Genomic DNA, 17418 nt, shown 5'->3' with positions numbered 1-17418 from the left:
GACTATGAGTCAAGAGGCCTCTGTAATAATGCAGACAGAAACTCAGCATAAAAGCCTTTAACACCTGCCTCTTACCTTGATCTGAAGACAGTTTTCAAAAGCAAACTCCTATGTATTTTCCAGTTTGCTACATAGTTTTGACAGAATATGCTTATATGCATTCTGGGGTAATATTTCATCGTGGATAAAAGTATTTTGCTTCCCCGAGAGTCTCTTAAGACTGTTCTGAGACACCACTCTCTGAGTCTCCAGATAGTAACTGCATGCCCTAAAAATAGGATGGGTAGTTAGTATGGGCTCCCAGAAATCACACTCAGTCCCGCACTATTGCCCCACTCAGGCGTCAGTCCCAGGACACAAGGTCCCACGCTTCCGATGGCTGACTGTTAAGTCACAATGCACAGAACCCAGGGAGACCCCTCACTCACAGCAACCCACTTGTGACAGAGGAGACACATCCAAAACAGCAAATGAGAGAGACTCACGGTAAGGGCATGGGGTACCCCATGCCTTCTGGGTACACCAGACTCTCAACACCACCACATACTCACCAACCCTGGAGTTCTGCAAACCCCATGTATGGAGGATCCTATGGCATGGTGACTCCATAGAATGACAGGATCAATCAGGTACCCCTCAGTCTCCATCCCTGCACATCCCTAGAGTTTGGGGAGAGAGGATGATAGCTTCAGGCTTCAAACCAAGGTTTGCTCTTTCTACTGACTCACCTCTAGTCTCTAGCCAACTTAAGGTCTGCCAGAGTTACTCCTACAATAAAAGATGTTCTGATCACTCTTTTAAAAAAATCCCAAGGTATTTAGGAACTCTGAGTCAAAAGGCAGGAACAAAGGTTTTATGCACAGGATATATACCACACCCTTGATTAATTGACATTTTGCTTTTTTTTTTTTATTTTTAGAGAAGAGTATGTTTGTTAGCTACATTTAGAATCAGATACGTGTACATATAAAATATGTTATTAGTCTGTGACTGTCTAAATGGCCAAGAATGCCACAGGTCACGTAGGTCAGCCCGTGTAATTCTGGGGTACCCCACTGACCTCCCTGGGGTGGGATCGAGAACTTCCACGGGGAAAACCCCACACTGGTAAATGCTTCGTGTGATCTCTGGTTCACATAACTCTTCAATACGTGTTTCCCAAATGCGTGACGGAGTGCTACAGATCCAGTGGTTAGCTGCGGTCCCTTCCCCTCGTGGGATTTGTGATGCATTTGGAAAGAAAACAGAGATACAAATATTTAAATAATCCCTTCCAAAACCTCTCATGAGCGAAAAGTTCAGCAACGTGGCCTGAGATACGATCCCTCTCTGTGTGTCCTTTAAAGAGCCACTTCCCATCTCTGTGCTTCCCTTTTCTACAAAGGGCCCTGGTGACAGAAAGTCCACCTAGGGGTGCAGCATAGTTCCTGAAACAAAGGAAATGCTGGCGATTTGAATCCCAAAGAGGAAGTGGGTTTTGCCCTGAGTAGTCTGGGTGTGAAGAACAAAGCATTTATCGGGGTTAGTAAGAGATGAGATTAATAATGGGACATGGGAAGCCTGCACGATCTGGCATCCTGTAAGCTTCCGAGGCTTAGCCTTACTGCAGCAGAGAGGGTTCTGGTCTTCAAGAGGGAAATGCACTTTAGGTGTGGTGAGTCCCTGTTGGAGAGTCCATTTGGGAGTGAGCCAACCCATAGTGGTGTGGATGAACCACCTCCAAGATGCCAGTTACTCTGTTTTGGCTGGGGGAGGACTGAGTGGCTTTCGCTGCCAAGTGTAGCTGGTCACCCGCCATCACTGGCAGGCTGCCTCTGGAAAGCATGGCCTCGTGTTGTATGTTCTGCACTGACATCTCCAAAGTTGGCTTTTGGCCTCCAGAACGGAGCCTCAGAGAGCAGTGAGTAAAGCAGAGACCGCTTGATGGTGAATACAGGTTCCTTTGCCTGGGCTCTGACCAGTAAATGCAGCAGAGGCGGACGGACCTGGCCTCCTCCATACCCTCGAGGCTCTTCCTTTTCAGAATACCACAGATTTAAGACACTTGGGTAGAGACCAGCCTATCCCCTCTCCCTCACTCTGATAGCCGGCCCCTTCCAAACTGCGGAAGGCGTGCCACACTCCAGAAAAGCCACTGAGAAGCCCAGCAGAAAATAAAGCAAGGGTGCAGCCGGACACATCAGACTCCAGTACTCGAGTGGTCTCTGAGGCACCGCCAGAGCCTCGCACCGGAATGTAAAGCCGGGATGGCCGGCGCCGCCAGCGCTGCCCGGAAGACCCGCCTTCAGTGGCCGGCGCAGACTGTTGGTCTTGGGTTGGTTGTCCACGCCATCTCTCTGGTTATAGAATATAGACGCTCTAATCACAACCTACTATATTTGCTTTCGTTATAACAGAGACTCCAGCTACCAAAGAGAAGCCTGATGATAAAGTCGGCCTGCTAGGAGTGCTGGCCTCAACCTACTGACCCGAGGTCTGGAGTGAGTCACTTCCCAGTGCCTCAGTTGCCTTCTCTGTAAGCATGGGTTAAGTGAAGGGCTAAAGTGATGTGCACATAAAATATTATACCTACAGGTGCCCCCAGTGAATGCCTGCCAGTGGCCTCTCGTGCCCAGGCTGTATGTCTGTTTCTCTTGTTATTCCCTCTGTTCCGCTCTTCTGGTTACAAACCGTTGTGTGGTTTTCCTCAGGAGACGTGAAGAAATGTCTATTCATCCCAGAAAGGCCCGCAGAGGACACACAAAAGAATTGATTCTACTCACAACTCAGCCGGGTGATCCAACAAATGCCTTTTGGAGTTACTTGCAGAAGAAGGGGTGACTTGGCGGCTGCATCAGTGCAAAGCCCGTTCCAGACTGTGTGACAACTCTGACAAGGGACATTGCTGGAGCTGCCTGTAGGGTTTGCAGACTTGCAGGCACCTGGACAGGTCAGAGAGTCTCCCCTCCCCAGCAGCGGATGAAGAGTCTCATGGCTCTCCCACTAGTTATAAGGTTGCGTGCTACCACTACAAGTAACGTTTCAAACTACAGGTAACAGCTTCACAGTTCAAACCCAGCAGGCCTCTTGCCCATTCATCAATGAAGCTTAGGTATTTTCATAGATGGTGGTTGTATTAATCAGAGTTCCCGTGGGAAAGGGAACCAATAAATATATAGGCACAGTAAGAGGAAACTTAGTACAGACATTGGCTCATGTGGTTAAAGAGGTCTTAAAAGCCAGCAGTATAACTTAGCTCAGAGGGCTGAGCTGCTGTTAAGTTTTAGCTCAAAGCCCCAAGAACCAGAAAAGCTAATGCTGATGCCCAAGCCAGGAAAAATTGGTATTTCAGCCAAGGCAGACAGAGAGGTGAGGGAATGTTAGTCTGGTGCCTCTATGTGTTCAAATGTTAAACAATGGACCCCGAGATCTGGTTGTTCCCATGAGCGGATCCTCGGGTACACCAAATGATGCTATGTAAGCCTTGTTCCTCTTATTCTCTGACTGGTTAAATAACCGTGGCTGACAGCCAGTTACTGGTCTGGTCTGGTGCTGCTATGTATTCAAATGCTAAATTGTGAACTCCAAAATCTGGCTGCGCCCAGAGGAGTGACTTCTCCTGTACAGTGGCCTTCGTTATGTAAACCTTGTTCCCCAACTTAAAGCTACTGGTTAATAAAGGCTGGCGTCTGTGGCTGGGCAGTACAGAGAGGAAGGCAGAACCTGAGAATCCAGTGAGGGGTCTAGGGAGAGAAAAGAGGAGAAGGAAGAGAGAACAGGAGGCCCCCATGAGCCAGATGGGTCATACGCACATGGCCAGGAGATGTGGCCCCTGAGGACAGGCTGATGTAACAGAAATGACCCAGATGAGATTTAAACAGCAAGTAATACGGGACCTGTGGATTAGATGTAAGTTAGAATAGCTCAAAACCTGCCCAGTCGAAACTTATAGCTTTCAAATAAAATACCAAGCTTTTGTGTCATTTGTGTGGACCATCTTGATTATATAATTCTTTTACAGAGAGAGAGAGAGAGAGAGAGAGAGAGAGAGAGAGAGAGAGAGATTTCCCTTCCTCAATCCTTTGTATATGTGTGCACATATGTGCTTGTGTGTGCACGAGAAGCCAAAGGTTGAAGTCCTTTGGGCTACTCCATTACTCTCCATATTCCTTTTGGGACAGTCTGTCACTGAATCCAGAGTTCCTTGGTTGAGCTAGGCTGGCAGGCCAGCAAGCTTGAGAGATATACCTGTCTCACTCCCAAAGCTGAGGTTAGAAACCTGAGTTGCCTTCCCACCCAACTCATGTGGGAGCCAGGGATCTGGACTCAGGTGCAAGCACTGTACCCTTCAAGGCACCTTCCCAGCCTAACCCATACCACCTCCCCATCCCGCACCTGTCTGTCCTATTGGACCGCTGCTTGTCCATAACTGTCTTTCAAGGCCCATGCATTAGGGCTCCGTTCCTACCTCAGATTATAACACTAGGAATTTTCTGGAATCTTTAGGCTTTTTTTTAGCTTTTAAAGTTGTAATAATTTTCTTTTTCTTTTCTTTTTCCTTTTTGTCTGTTATTTGTTTTTCAAGATAGGGTTTTTCTGTGTAATAACCATGGCTGTCTTGTGGACCAGGCTGTCCTTGAACTCACAGAGATCCTGCCTCTGCCTCCTGAGTGCTAGGACTAAAGCACTGAAATGATTTGTAGTAGCCAAAGAGAAAACACTTTAACTTCTGGCTTCTATTATACCCTAAACTAGCAAACTCTCTCTGGGCTCTAACTGTTCCGTTTTAAATCTTGAATGTTCCTGTACATTCCTTTTAACCTCAGCTCTGTTTTAGATGTTTGCTTAATAATTTACAAACAATAAAGTAGAAAAAAATTACAAATGTAATACCAAATTGAAGTTAAATTATACAAAGGTATTTTTCAAAGGCAACACAAAAACCCAGAAAGGTCACGTTCTGAACCGAGTGCCCAAACAGGCAGCAGGCCACTGTCTTTGGGCCAGCTCCTCCTAGCCTAATGGCAGTGTGGCCCTGCATCAGCCACACATACCTCAAGAGACTGTCACTGGCAATAGGACACAGTTGGAGATTGGGCCGTTTGGCTTCAGTCAGGCACACTGCCCTTCAACATAGCTGTGCCCTTGGACTTTGCCGTTGAGAGTTAATATACCACCGTGTTTCCCAAAATGCTGGGAGCCAGCTGGCTTCCAACAAGGTGTCTGCAACTGCCAAGTTCTGATCTCTGGGACGGGATATGTTCCCTGGCCTCCCAGGGCACTTTCGAGTGTAATTTAGAGTGTCCTTGACTCTTGCTCATTCAGAGAAAATGATTCTCCATCCATGGCTCAGAAACTAGGCTTGTATCAAACCGTGGGGCTATTGTTTTTCTTAATCCATTTCTTAGTGGCCTAGTAACTATTTAGTGAATGTTTATAAGGACTTGTTCCCAATATGGTCCAGATATCCGGGAAAACAACCACAAGCACACAGAGCCAGGTTTGTTCAGAACACAGAGTTGAGATGGGAGACACCAATCCATCAGGATAACCTCACGAGTGAATGAAGAATACTGAACGGGAATGTCTTAGTCACTGTGAAGAGACACCATGACCAAGGCAATTATTATAAAGGAAAGCATTTAATTGGGGCTGACTTACAGTTTCAGAGGCTTAATCCATTATCATCATGACAGAAAGCGTGACTGTACTCATGGCTCTGGAGCAGTAGCTGAGAGCTACTTCCTGATTAGTAAGTAGTGAGGAGGGGGTGGGGTCTGGCGTGGACTTTTGAAACCTCAAAGCCCACCCTCAGTGACTCACTTCCTCCAACAAGGCCACACCTCCTAATCCTCCTAATCCTTTCATATAGTTCCATGACAGAGAATTCAAATATAAGAGCCTACAGGAGCCATTCTTATCCAAACCACAACACCACAGGAGGTAAAGAAACACAGGAGGGCAATATGATCCCTTAGGAGTGAAAAACAAAAGCACCTGTCCCAGTCTGTCCAGGAGTTGTCAAAGGCCACTTTGACACCCGGGGTAAACTGAGGTGGGGCATAGACTTGGTGATTGATCACTCCGCAGACTTCTCTTTGAGGGAATAAAGCTTGATTCTCTGGGGCCAGCAGAAACTCTCAGGAGTGAGTGAGTGAAATACTCTCTGGAGCCAGTGAAAACATTGTAGGGAAACACACACACACACACACACACACACACACACACACACACACGCATGCACGCACTCACGCACACACACTCATGCATGCACACACACTAATGGATGAAGAAAGCTTCAACAAGCTCCAACCACCTTACATATACACATACATATACATACACACATCTGGTGGATGAAGAAGCTCCAACCAACTTTACATATATATACGTACACATATGTGCATGTATACATGTATATACATATATACATATATACGTACACATTGGTGGATGAAGCAAAGGTCCCACAACTTTACCCCCTCCACACAGCTTGTACATCCCAGCAAAATCTTTCAAGCAGTACAAAAAACACCATGTGATTACATTCTATTTTTCTTCAAATGAAAGATTATTTAAAAATATGTTCCCCAATACCTTTACATGAATAAACAGTGTACCTCATACTGATAAAAAGACAAATTATTCCGAAGAGCCCACATATAATCATACCTATGCAAGTTGTTATAGATTAACAAAGTATAAGCAATAAGGTAATTTTCTCAGCCAGTTCTCTTACTGGCAGGCTGAAATTTGCAGTTACAAAGAAAAGACCGATTATTTTATTATTTATCTTTAAAAATCTAATCATATAAAAAATCTTAAAAGAAACACAAATCTAAGCTTTTATATAAAAAGCAATCCATCATTTCTATTTTATATCCTCAGGGTACACTTCTACTCATTAACAATATTTTATTAAATCATATCAGGAAGCCGAGGGCAAGAATGAGTACAAGAAATTAATAATCACCTTTGATCATCAGTCCAGCATTAGCAAGAAAGATACATCAGCTAAGTGCTGGCTGGGCTACCATTGTTCTTGTTCCCTGACCTTAAAAACATCTTTTGCTTAATAATCAAAAGTGTGCCTTTCGGAACTCTAAACTGTTCCCTAAGATTTTCTATGTCAAAGCCACTAGCAAAAGCATCTTGACCTAACTTTACTAACAATCTATAACCCCAAAGTCTTTCTAAGGGCAGTGCTCACCGCTAACAATCTAGATCTCTCTAAGTTCCTTCTGAGAGTGGTGAATCATTAATTAATCACTAATTCTGTCGGAGCCAATGACATGGCCCACTGAGGGGATGGAGACCCCCTTACAGTTTCCACACAACTCAGATTATGAGGGCTGCGGCATGAGGGCAGCAAGCTGAGCCAAACTCCACAACAACATGAAGTCTTCAGGATATGCAGGGGCACAGCCACTGTGGTTGCGCCAACCCATGGGCCATGAGTTCTAAAGCCTAAAACCCTTTGGCTGTCCCTCTCTTGTAGCTCTCAACGAGGACAAAGGAGGGCGGCAGGTGGTGCTGAGAGAGAACGTGGACTGCAGCTGGGCAGGTGGACCTGACTGAGGATTCAGTGTGATGAACCCCACGCTTAGAAGAATGGTCTACAGCATCACTGAGAGCATAAGGGAGGGAAGAGGCAGTCGGAGAACAGATATGTGGGTGGCTATGGCAACGGACCACACCATGGAGCTGCCAACGCTGAGGAAGAACCAAGTGTCATTCATTGCTGATGGACATGCAAAACGGTGAGGTCACTCAGAAAATGAGTTCAGGGGTTTCTGACAAGAGTCCACAGACTTGCCATGTACCCCAAAAATTATCCTCCTTGATGTTTACTGAAATACCACGCTGAAGTTCTGGGGGAAAAAAAGTATATGTAAATTCCTGTTCATAATTTCCGAATTTCGAAAGGTCCTTGTGGTGATTTAAATAGAAATAGCCGCCATAGACTCATGGTGTGGTCCACAGGGAGTGGCACTATGAGGAGGTGTGGCCTTACAGTGGGTGTGTCATTTTGGAGGAAGTGTGTCTCAGTTCACTTCCTGCTGCCTTGGAATCAAGATGTAGAACTCTTAGCTCCTCCAGAACCACGTCTGCCGTGCTTCCCACCATGGTGAAATGGACTAAACCTCTGAATCCGTAAGCCAGCCCCAATGAAATGTTGCCCTTTATAAGAGTTGCCATGGTCATGGTGTCTCTTCACAGCAGTAAGACCCTAAGACAACCCCAGGGCTAATGTTGCCAGTGCTCAGCTGAACCCCTCATTCAACACAATCCAAAATCCCCTGCTCAGGGAGTGGTCCTGCCCACAGGACATGTAAGGTGTGTCAAGTTGACAGCCCCAGCCATTATAAGGGAGTTTGGAGCTCCACAATCTTCTGAAAATGGATAGGCTTTGAAGACAGTGAGAGAAGTAGAGACTGCCAGGAATGGGGTCAGGGAGGGAGGAGTAGACAGAAAGGAAGCCAGAGCAGAGAGACTGATCAGGCATGATTGTGGTGGTAGCTACTATCTGGAGTGCAAGATGGCTACACGGGTGGGCCTGCTTGAGGGTAATGATGCATCAGCTGGGGGTGATCCTTGAGTCTGACACAGCGCATTGATGGGGGATGCTGATAATGGGATGTGAGCATTCTGGGAGTACTCAAATGTGTGGAAAATTTTAGTGCTGTTCTCTTTGCTTCAAACATAAAACCCTACTTTGTTTTCTTTCTCTTCTTTCATTATTCTCATGAACTTCATATATGAGCACTGCGTTTACATCTTACCTCCCCCCCCCGCCTTCTCCTATGACCCCTTGAATTCATGTTCTTTTTTTAAAAAAAAAAGTCAGACTCATGTATTTCATGTGTGCTGGTGTTTCGTCTGCATGTATGCATGGGCACCATGTATGTGCAATGCTCAAGGAGGTCAGAAGAGGGTGGCAGAGCCTGTGGAGTTGGAGTGACAGATTTGAGTCACCTTGTAGGTGCTGGGAACTGAACTCAGGTCCCCCGAAAGAGCAGTAAGTACACCTAACTGCTGAGCTATCTCTCCAGCCACCTGTTTTCTTTTGTTCTAACTATTATTGTCATGTGTGTATGTACATATGTGTATAGCCCAGTCAGCTAAGTGAGAGATTGGTTCTGAGACACTTGGTGGGAGGAGTATTGGGTAGTCACAAAAAAAAATGTTTACAGAGGTGGAGTTGCCTGAGCTAAACAAATAGGAAACAACAGAGAAAAACACGCAGTGGGTCCAGCTACCCTAAGCAGAGGATAAGTTTATGAAGTGGTCCTGGGGTGGGGGGTGTCGGTGGTCCTAAATACCTCCCTTTTCATCTCCTCCAGAAATGCCCCGTGTTCGGGTATATAAAGTAAGGAGAAGGGAGGAAGAAAGGACTACTCTGCCTCATGAACTATGTCAAAGATAGCTCGTGGAAACACCAGGAGGAGCTGTCATCAGGGTGTGACTGGGTACAATGAGGAGCGTGGAGAATATTTGGGGAGCCTGAGTGGCAGAGAGGAGGGACAGGAAGTTCATACTGGTACAAGGGAGCGGAGGATCCAAGCCGTGCAGCCGACAGACTCGGGCAAAGCAGTGTTTGAAGTCCAATTAGCAGAAGTTAATAATCAATTTGCTAGATGGGGAAATTGGGAGAAATACTTTTAAACCTCAGCCGGTCCACTAAATCAACTTTTAGAGAGATATATACTTCACATAAATTAAAGTGAATCTATTTAAGTACACAGTTTGATAAATGTTGGCAGTTTTATATGCACCCATGAAACCACAACCAAAGCAGAATATTCCCATCATCCGGAAAGTCACCTTACACACTCTTTGTTCAGTAAACGACACCCCTAACCAGCCCGACTCAGATAACCACTGATAGGCTTTTGCTCATTACAGTTTTTCCTTTTCTAGAACTAATTCATCATAGTTTTTTGAAATCCGTTCATTTGCGTTCTATAAATCACTAGTTCATGCACTTATAAAGCAAAGCAGTGTTCCATTGCAGGAATGTATGCCACACTTAATTTTATTTGTATATTTTTTAAATTCTCAAGTATCATAGCTGCCACTGGAAATTACATCAAATATGTATTTTCCTTATGCGCAGCCTATCTTTCCTATTTTAGTTGTGATATATCTATTGTACCAAGTTCTGGGTTTTTTAACGTTTCATCCTAGCATCTCATGTTTAACCATTTGCTCTTACAGTGATGGCTGCCAAGTCATCAACTTGTCACAGCCTAAATCACCTGAGAGGAGAGTCTAAATGAGGGATTGTCCACACTGTATTGGCCTGTGGACACATCTGTGGGGGAATGTCTTCATGTATGAGGGAAGATGGAGCCCACTGTGGGTGGTACTGATCCCTAGGCAGGGCGTATAAGGATGGAGAAACCCAGCTAAGGACAAGCAAGCAAGAAATGACTGTGCACATTCATTCCTCTCTGCTCTTGATTGCAGTTGTGACCGAGAGCCAGCCGCTGTAACCTGTAACCTGTAACCTGGGAGAGTGGGCTAAAATCAAGCCTTTCATCCCTAAGTGGTGTATCGTCAAGGTGTTTCATCACAGCAACAGACCTGAAAGGAGAATGGCGCCTCCCCTTCTAGCCTCCAGCTCATCCCTTTGACACTCAGTTCTCAGTTGGTGGATGTTTGAGTTGGTTTCTGTTTGGGATAAGAAATAAAGCTGTGAAGTGCATTTGTGTCTAGGGATCCATGTGCATATGTGGTTTTTTTTAAAAGCCTAAGAATGGAAATTTGGGAACCCATGGTAAGAAGAAACCACCTATAGGTCCCTTCCACAACTTACACACATCTCAGTGGCTTTACATTCTTGTCAACACGGACACTGTTGGGGTTATAACTCTAGACACCCACCACCGTCAGGGAGCATGTTGCTGCAGCCTTAGCTTTTGCCTATCCGATGACTGGTAATAGCAAGTATCTTTTCCTTGTGCTGCTTCTGATGGCTTCTCGGCGTCTGGCTTCAAGAGTTCTTTGTGTCCCTGGAAACACTGGGAGGCAGAGCACACAACTGACTCAAACAGGGAGCAGCAGAGCTGTTTAAAGGTCCATGGGGTGTAGGAAACAGTAAGCTCCACCTTGACTTGCTGGTTTCAGGCAGATGGAGGACAGTGGATGTTCCCTGGGCTGGGGAGAGTGGTCTATAGATTTGTATGTCTCAAGACGTGGAAGCCAAACTAAGGATCGAATGTCATCAAAAGTAGTGAGTTTTAGGCCTGGTGTGGTGGTGCACACCTTTAATCCCAGCATTCAGAAAGCAGAAGCCGTTGGATCTCTGAGTTTGAGGCCAGTGTGGCCTACAGAGTGAGTTCCAGAACAGCCGGGGATGTACAGGGAAACCCTGTCTCAAACACCAACAGCACCACCAACACCCCAGTGGTGAGGTGCTAATGTTAAGTGTATATCCATAAAGATCCTTATTGTGTGCATAAATGCCATACTGGGCATACCTCTTTTTTAATTCTGGTATTAGAAGGAAGAAGGCCACAGATGTACTTGCCAACTTTATCCTGGAGAGGGCAGTGACTAAAGATTCAGGCTCAGTCAGAGTTGGCTGCAGGTCTACTTCTCTGAAATGGCTCTTGGAAAGGTTGTGTGAAATGTTGGCCTTTTCTTCCTGTAAACAGATTGGGAAGAGTGAGGGCATTTAAGTCAGGGCTGCGCACAGGGCTGCTTCCGCGCAGGGTCCCAGTGATCCGCTTGTAACAGTAACAACCAGTGCAGGCTCTTGGCTGAGCCTGTGGACCTGAGCTAGGTTTCCACCCAGCTCCCAATGACCAAACCTACAAGCTTCACACAAGTAAAACACAAGGATTTCTTTTCTCGCGGCTATGACAAAAATGACCAAAAAAGCAACTCAAGGAAGGAAGGGTTTCTTCTGGCTCAGTTTGAAGAGCACGGTTCATCATGGTAGGAACATGAGGAACTGGATACATTGTGTGCTGATTCAATATTTTGTTTTGTTTTGTTTTGCTTGGTTTTTTGTTTTGTTTTGTTTTGGGGGGTTGTTTTGTCTTTTGTTTGTTGTTTTGTTTTGTTTTGCTTGTTTTGTTTTGCTTTGGTTTGGTTTGGGGGGTTGTCCACAGTTCCCCCAGGAGGGAACAATTGATACAATAGATAGTGCAGAGTTAGTGATTGGTTAATGGATCAGCTAACCTTGTTGCTGAAGTCTGCCCTCTGTAATGAATAAAAATTGTGTGCTTTTTGGGTTCGAGGTTGCCTCTCCCTGTATGGATGAGCAACCCCACGTATGTGGACTGAAAACCTTATACCCTCATGCTATTGCAGCGGTCACTTTGTCAATCTGTGCTCTGTGGGTGGTGCTCCTGAGGTGAGGCCACTATGGGGTCTTACAACATTTTGGTGCACCTGCCAGGAACTGCGCTCCCCACAGACCACAATTGGCAAAGAGATCGGAGGTAAGCTCGAGCAAATCTGTGTTTTGTGTTCTGTGTTACTTTCTGTTTTGTCTCTGTGTCATGTCTTGTCTTTGTTTCATGTTGTCTTGTGTTGTCTGCGTCTGCTGTCTGAAGGGTTCAAGTCCCCCCACCCGCCCCAGAGAGGGGTTAGAGTCCCCTTGGTGGTTGCTGTGGGTCCTGTGAGGGGCTTACGGCTGTGACAGGCAGATGTGCTAGTTGTCACAGGCCACAGGCCCTAAAGGATGCTCTAGGAGGAGAAGGGAATCTAGAGGACACTCTGGAATCCCGTTGGGAGGTGGGGTCAGATGGTCCGCCTCATCCCAGAAGCAGCCAAGGTTAAGCTGCAGTTTGGGCCAGGTACTGAAGGTATCAGGCATCTGTGGAAATTGGTTATAGGACACCTTGTCTTGGTCTTGTTTGTCTAGTTTGTTTTCTATGGTATTGTCGAGTGTCTTTTTGGCTTTGGTTTCGTTTTTGGACTTGGGCTGACAACTGTGTTTGAAATCATGGAACTGTTTGTTTTGTTTGTCAAAAAGTTTTACTTGGTCCTCTTGGTGCTTAACTTGGAAATAATTTGCTTGAGAGAAATTGTTTTCTGCCAGGGAGCCTGCCTTATCTGCTGGCCCTATTCTAAGAGAAGAGTTGATCTCCAGCATTAAGTCACCTTCGCCATTAGTCATCATTGACATAGAGAGTGCCTCTGATCCTATCCCTGCAGCAGTCAGTTCCTGCCCCTGTGGTCAAAATGCCCCAGGTTGGGGGGCAGGGGAGCCCCTAAAGTAGTTTCAGAGAGAGTCTGCAGCAGACTGCGAGGAACTCTGTTTTGCCAGACAGAACAGGCTTTACTCTAGGATGGTAAGAGGAGAAAGTCTTGGCACGGGCTCTTCAACCCACTCCAACTGGAGGCTGTGGCCAAGGTCAGGATCAATGTTTTCTTCTCCATGGACCTCTAACCCAGTGAGACAGCTTGGTGAAGGACTGCTACTGAAGTCCTGGGAGGGCTGTAGTTCTATTAAAGGTCAGTACTCCAGTGTTAGCAATCTCTTCATTGGATGTTAGAAGCAGGAAGCCCTGCTCAACTGTGGACTCCTGCCTCAGGAATGGTGGCAGAAAGATTCCTTATAACCAGTTATCTCTGACTATAGCTTACTCTCTGATACCTGAGGCTTCAATCGGATCACACTCTCCTGGGCGAGCCTCCTTCAATACTCAAATGCTATTTTCTCCTGCTCTTTTGGCTCAAGGTCGCCAGGCGTGTCTGACAGCCTGGAAGAAACTTCCCCCGCTAAAGTGGACAAGTCATACAATTCTTTTGTCAGCCGCTTGGCATCTAGCACCCAGGTCCTAACCATCTCTCCATCTTTTTGTTATTAGTTCTTACTGGAAGCCTAGTGACGTTTGGAGGCTGGGTCTCTTGAGAGGCAGAGCCACCGAGCTGACAATAAAGGAAAGTACTCCTTAAGGGAGAATCTAAGTCCAGAGAGATAGCCAGTAACAGACAGGCTGCCCCTCTGCTAGCCTTTCTGTTTCACAGGCACAAAGCTTGTGCTCATTTTTGCACTGGCCTTCTTGTCCCCAAAAAGCTTCCTCGTTTAGCTGTGTGACTGAATGCTACTTGTCACCTGATCTGGTTATTCCACCAGCTCTCAACAGGCCACCCCCTAGCTTTCTTGCCTGGCCCCATCCCCCTGTTCTTAAGAATTTTATCACCTAATACACTGTGCTGTTTGACTTATAATACACCTCGTCCTGCTAATAATATACATGTCCCAGATTCCCGTTGTGAAGGTTCTAATTCTAAAACAAGGGGATGGTGCATCCCCTTAAATATTAAATTTGCCTCCGCGGTTTGAAACCTGGATTGGACACATAGATATACTTGGGTTCTTAGAATGTTTCAATCAGGTGCTGATACAGGGATTATATTTACCATAAAATTGTTAAAAGAGCCTGTACATTCCTACTCCTCGGCTTCTGGGCACTGATCCAAAGAAGGAGGCCAGGAGGGCACTAAACATGGCACAGTGCACACTCGACTTCATCTACAGCCTGCACTCCACCGAGAAGAGCTGCTTGCTCAAAGAACTGCACTGCTTCAAGCCCATTGCCATCGCACAAGAAGAACTGGAAGCTCTGCCACCCACTCCGGGACAGCTGAGATATGTATTCTTCTGCTATGTGATACCTTTTATAGGGTGTGACTTTTTGGATATCGCAATTGTGATTGTTGCAGGAACCCAAATTGAATTGTCTATTGGAATTATTTTGTGAATGTCAACAATGGCAGTCAACATGTTATCTTTTCCTTCCATGTATCAACATATTATTTAACTTTCAGTTATTGATACTGTACTGTACTGAGTTGAGGTTTGCTTATTTCTTACATAACATGCACAGGATACATATTTATGTCTTTATTTTTTTTCCTGATGGTTATAACTCAATGTTGAGGTTTCTCCAAATTATTTAAGATGTTTAATATCAGTTAAAATTGTAATTCTCTGCCTGGTGGCATCCCTTCTGTGATATTTCATGGTAAACATTTATAATCATATAAATTCATTCAATTTTTAAGCTTCCACATCTATCCAAAATAGAACAGTGTTTTAAGTATATCTGAATATATTAATTTTGACCCACACTGTCTTTAAGAGTCAGAGATTAATCAAAAAGAACAATTGTCTGGCCCCCCTTTTATGTAAGCCGTATATGCTAACAAGTGTACTTATTTCTGATTCGCTTTTTACCTTTAATTTCTCAATTTTGAGTGATCACAGTGAATTCTGGTTTGTGAGAGAAAGGCAGTGCTTGGATACTTCCTGTGTCTTAGAATATGGTTAAAGAGAGATAAAAAAAAAAGTCAGAGAAGGCTTGGAAAAGAGAAAATGAGAAAGAGAAAAAGCTGAGAACTGATATCAAAATTGGTCTCTGTTGAACCCCCTAGTAGGCCTTCTTTTGGTTATATCTTTTGGTACTTGAACATTTAATAGTTTAACCAGCTTTGTTAAATAACAGGTAGATAATATAGCAGCAAAACCTATTCAGGTATATTATCATAGGCTAGCTATGGAGGATGCTTTGATGATGGCCAAGCTCACCTACACATCTCCTCCCAGCCCAGGCAAGGACATTTTTGTCCTTCAGCCAAATGAGGCCAACATTCTTTTCTGCCTGCTGTCCTGATGCCTTTGCTGAAAAATCAATGAATTGTTACCCCTGCGTGCTGAGCTGGACAGTCAATGACGAGTAAGAGAGTGATATATTCACGAATAAAGGGCCTAAGACAGGACGGCCGCCATTAGCCGCTGCCTTATCCCATGACGGACCCTGGCCACAAGATTCTCTTGGCTATGTGACAAATATCACTCCAACCTAAGACAGACGCAGTTCCCGAGGGGCTCATTCCAGGACAAGCATGGCCATTTGGCCACCTTTTCATTTGACTATGAGGAAGGGGGGAGATGTTGGGAGCGATGCCCTTGAAGCCCTCCATTGTTGATGTTAAAATTAAGTATGACTAAGTTCATGGAAAATCCCCAGACAGCTGCAGAAGACTAATACAAATCTGGTGGTCAAGAAAAATAATAATATGATAAAGACATCCTGCTGACTAGTAGATATGACAAACCTGTGACCTTTCTGACAACCTGTCAACATCAGCCTACTCCATGACCACACGAATATTGTGTCTTTGGCCTGCATAAATGTTTCTTACTTCCCCCCTCCCTCTGTTACCCATGTTATGGTATAAATTCAGCCTTGGGGAAAAATAAAATTGTCGCCTTGATCAGACTCTTGTCTTGGTGTCCTTCTTCACGTCCCTTGTCCCCCATTCTCTTCTAGGTACCCCCTAGACCCGTCGTATACATTTTTTGTTTGTTTTTGTCTTTGTTTTTGTTTTTTGTTTCTGTTTTGTTTTGTTTTGGGTCAGCACAACACAAGCCAATGCCATTTGGGCAGAAGGAACCACAGCTGAGAAAATGCCTTTATAAGATTGGTCTGTGGGCAAGTCATGGGGAAGGTATTTTTTTTTAATTGATGATTGATGTGGGAGGTCCCAGCCCACTGTGAGTAAGGCCACCCTTGGCAGATGGTCCTGATTTATATGAGAAAGCAAAACTGAGCAGGCCATAGTGAGCACGCAGTGTTTCTCTGTGGTCTCTGCTTCAGTCCCTGGCTTCAGTTCTGCCTTGAGTTCTGCCTTGGCTTCCCTAGTGATGAACTATAACCTGTCAACTCTCTCATCTCCAAGTCATCTTTGGTCATGCTGTTTTGTCACAGTAATAGAAACCAGGAGGAAGCCGGAATGCCAGTGTTCAGTGCGCTTTCTCCTTTTTAGCCACTGACAAGAAAGGTGGGATCATCACAAATGATTAAGGAAAACTCTGCTTGGAGAATGTTCTATGTAGCATTGAGAATAAGTCAGGTTCTCCGTGGTCAGTGGCTGGCTTCATTTCTGCTTGTCTTGCCAGGGTACAAACCATTTCCCACTTCGCTTGGAGAGCAAAGATGATACTTGGAGCTTCCCTTATAAAGCTTGGTTGGTGGAAGCAACCCAGATGCCCATTAATTGATAAAGAGTGCTCTCTTTGTGGAACAGAATTTAAATGGATCATTAAAAAGAATAGAGAACTAATACACCACCCGGAAATGAACTAATCAATCTGAGGAAAGGCAACTGTCAGAGAGGAGTGGATACTGAGAAGGAAATACTCAGTAGAGAGAATCTACCAGGCCCCCCAGCAGAGGCTGATTTCCAGGGATGGGTTTGGGGGATGCAGTGCCCTCCAAGAAACAGGTGTTTCCCCAGTAATAAAAACATTCTGAGCCGGACGGTGGTGAGGCGCACACAGCATCACGACTGCCTTGACTCTGCTAAGTCATATGCTTTCAAGGGTTTTACATGGCAAGCCTATCTTACCACGATTTCATCCACACACTCTGTCTACCTTAATGACTGTTCATAGTCCTTCCTTCAAAAACTGCT

The 17418-nt window shown here is 45.2% G+C and overlaps 1 pseudogene; it reads left to right on the top strand.

Moving 5' to 3' along the window:
- Positions 1-2246: 2246 nt before the first annotated feature.
- LOC116907241 overlaps positions 2247-17418 on the top strand; it is a 37838-nt pseudogene continuing 22666 nt past the window's right edge.

This window comes from Rattus rattus, chromosome 8, assembly GCF_011064425.1.
Source record: "Rattus rattus isolate New Zealand chromosome 8, Rrattus_CSIRO_v1, whole genome shotgun sequence".
In the NCBI taxonomy this organism is placed as follows: Eukaryota; Metazoa; Chordata; class Mammalia; order Rodentia; family Muridae; genus Rattus; species Rattus rattus.
The sequence above is the reverse complement of the archived record's forward strand: the minus strand, read 5'-3'. Positions and strand labels throughout refer to the sequence as shown.